This window comes from Lactuca virosa, chromosome 2 (assembly GCF_052849685.1).
Source record: "Lactuca virosa cultivar CGN04683 chromosome 2, Lactuca_virosa_CGN04683_v6, whole genome shotgun sequence".
In the NCBI taxonomy this organism is placed as follows: Eukaryota; Viridiplantae; Streptophyta; class Magnoliopsida; order Asterales; family Asteraceae; genus Lactuca; species Lactuca virosa.
Window position 1 is genome coordinate 130,358,453 of NC_136427.1, and position 3,565 is coordinate 130,362,017.

The window sequence follows — 3,565 nt, forward strand, 5'->3', positions numbered from 1 at the left end:
TGAGATGCAAGACCAAAGCTCTTCATCGATTCCATTCAAGTAATTCTGCATACGATCAGACCACTGATCATAGTATTCAGGAATGAGCATAGGAATCTTAGTTGAAGATCCCAGCAGATGAGAGTATGAAGTCATCGAGTTGAGATTGAAGTTCACCATTAATGTACGGAAGAAAATTTTTGAGAATTTATGAGAAATCAAAGAGAATTTGAGAGCAAATTGCTGAATTGAACAGAAAAACAAAGTAGAATACTCGATTCAACAAATCTGTTGCAGAATCAAATCACAACTCAAGATCTAGAAAGCTTTTTCACGTCAAAAGATGCGGTACTTTTTGAACCAGAATTTTGATTCAAAAACTTTTTGAAACAGAATGAAAATTAGATCTCAGATCATGATTCCTGCTCTGATACCAATTGATGAATCGTAGAATCAAGTATTAATCAAAATCAGAGTTAAACAAATGCAGATTGAACAAACGATGTAAATAAGATCTGGTTTCTGCTTATTTATGCTTTCAACTTTTACAGAGAAAATAGACAGGTTCTGTAAAGGACTCTTATCTAACTCCAGTAAAGTTCCATATTTATAGGAACAGTGAAAGCATACAAAGAATACTAAGGCATTAACAATTAAACTTCGTACGAAATACACCTCAGTAAATAAACTTAACAAACATACGAAGGGTAAAACAGACTTCGACATATTACAACATAATCCGACCCTAACATTTATATTTCCTTATATTTCCGCACCTAATTATCTAACTATCTAACTCTAACTTATTATTATTGTTGAGCTTTATGATCCACTGAGTTAAACTTCATTCCGCATTATTACTTGTTCTAACCTTTTTTCAAGTGTGTTACTCATGTTTTTCTCTCAACAAGCTCATCAAAAACGTCCACCGAGAAGGACGTGTCATCACTATACTTGGAATGTTTCATTGCTCGATCAACGCCAAATATGACTGACTCTTCTCCCACCCGGAGGGTAAGCTTGGATTCTCTCATGTCTACTATGGCACTTGCGGTATTTAGGAAAGGTCTTCCAAGAATGATCGGGACTTGGTGATCTTCTTCCATATCTAGGACTATGAAATCCGTGTGGAACACAAATTTATCAACTTTTACCATAAATCCTCATATATTCCCCTTGGAAAAGTCACCATCTTGTTTGTTAAATGTATTGCCATACATATTCGTTTCGGCTCCGAAAGGTTCAACTTTTTAAAGAAAGAATATGGCATAATTTTGACACTTCCCATTAATCCGCCAATGCATAACTTGTAGCTAAGTTTCCAAATTGCATGGCAAAGTTAAGCTACCTGGGTCTCCCATCTTCTTCGGTAATTTGTTCAACATTGCGGCTGAACAATTCTCATTAAGCACCACCTTGGACACCTCTTCCAACTTCTTTCGATTAGTGAGTAACTCTTTTAGGAATTTTGCGTACTTGGGCATTTGTGCAACCGCTTCTATGAAAGGAATGTTGATTTGGAGGGCTTTGATGTGTTCCAGGAACTATTGAATGTCTTCATTCTGCTTCTCTTGTCTAGCCCGGCTTGGAAATGGCAATGGAGGTTGATAAGGTATCAAAGGGGGATCATTTTTCTGTTCAGACTGTAGACTCGTCGAGTCCTTATCCCTGAATCGACTATTCGGGTCGACTGTTTGGGATTTCGGGTCTTCATTCCGCTCCTCATGCACTTCTCTTGTATTCTCATTCGTTATAGGTGTCATAGGGGTACTAGTCATCACAATGTTGATTTGAGCCCCTCTCGGATTTTTCTCGGTATTCTTGGAAGTTCACCCGGTGCTCTTTGATTGATTTGTAGTGCAAGTTGGCCCAGCTGTTTTTCAATGTTGAGAATAGAGGCTTACTGATTTCTGATCATTGCTTGTTGTTCCCTTATTGTTGCTTCGGTATCATTGTGTCTTTTGTCGGATGCGGCTACAAATTTCTTTAGCATGTCTTCAAGATCCATTTTCTTTTCTTGCACCGACTCCTCCTTTCGATAGAAACCTCTAGTTTTCAGCCTATACTTCTCCTCCTTTGCCTTCTTGTACTTGTCATATGGTAGCCACTCTTTTTTCGGTTTTTGCCAATCCTCGTCATATCTATCGCCACTTGAGTACCATACTTGCACTTTCTGGTTCCCATGTTCGTCTAGATCACAATCTTTAGTAAGGTGAGGCCCGCTACAGTTTTCACATCCCAACCGGATGGCATGGATGGATTGATCCATCTTTGTCATTCTTCGGTCCATACTTTCTAATTTAGCCATCGTGGCTGCCATACTATCATTGACTGGGTTCACCACCCCTCGAGCTGAGTCGTTCCTTGGATTATGATATTCTCTAGAATGCTTAGAGAATTCTTCAATTAGCTCCTTTATAACACCGGGATTTTTCTTCATGAGTGGTCCTTGGGAATCAAGGAGTTGCCTAGTCGTCACGTTCACTCCATCATAGAAAATGGAGACCTCTTGTTGAATGTTAAGATCATGGTGGGGGCAATTCCTTAACAAGCCCTTGTACCTTTCCCACGCTACATAAAGTGACTCTTCCGCTTGTTGTTCAAAGTTTGCAATTAACTTCTTCAATTTTGCTATTTTGGAGGGAGGGCGAAATTAATCTATGAATTCTTCACTCATTTTAGCCCATGTGGTGATAGATCCTAGAGGGAGTGATTTCAGCCAATCTTTCGCGGCTCCCTTAAATGTAACTAGTAGCATACGAAGCAAAACAGTCTCGCGAGGTACATTACGGATATTGAATTAGTCGTCTATGTCGTTGACCTCCTCGATATGCTTGTATGCGTCTTCGTGATCTTTCCCGTAGAATGGGATTTCCTTGAGTTGGGCGAGTATGTGACCTTTTAGTTCAAAGTTAGCAGTTGCTGGAATCGCGGGTTGCACGAGTCACGGCCCGGTGTCGTCACGCATTCTTCTCTTGTACCCTCCCATGGGTATATTTGTGATGTCTGCCATGGTGTTTTCGGGTTCGCCTTCTAGGTCGCTCCCTTCTTCGGTTTCTGTTTCTGTCTCGTATTCGGTTTATTTTGGATTGGGATTGTATTCAAAACCTTCTATCTTACTTTCTTTGCTCTTTTGGCTGCAAGACTCACCCACTTTCTTTCCCGTCTTCTTTCCAAAGACAGATTTAAGGTCCTTGAAAGGTGACTTCTTTGGCGGGTTAGTCTCTTCAATGGTCTTATCCTTGTCCTTCCTCAAAGCTGAATCCGGATTTTTAAGAGGTGGTACCAAAAATGAATTCGATCCTCGGGTCATAAAATACCTGAAAGAAAACAGAAAACACGCGTAAAAAGAACAAAAACGAACTACAAACAAAAATAAAATTTTTGATGGAGTCGTCGAGTCAGTTCGACTGGACTCGACGAGTTCAAGGCTAAAAACAAAAAAACTAAGAAAGTTTAAAACTGAAAAGCTAGTAAACTAAGCTATATAATTAACTACTGAAAATAATAACTTTGTGCAAGAAAAAATCTTACACAAAGGATCAATAACTCTAGCACTTAAGATAACTATTTAAAACCGTCCCCG

The 3,565-nt window shown here is 39.4% G+C and overlaps 1 non-coding gene across 1 annotated transcript; it reads left to right on the forward strand.

Moving 5' to 3' along the window:
- The first annotated feature begins 2,501 nt into the window (after positions 1–2,501).
- LOC145161752 (small nucleolar RNA R71) lies at positions 2,502–2,608 on the forward strand. Its single transcript, XR_013738629.1, has one exon. It is a non-coding gene; the product is annotated as a small nucleolar RNA R71 (small nucleolar RNA).
- Positions 2,609–3,565: the final 957 nt, after the last annotated feature.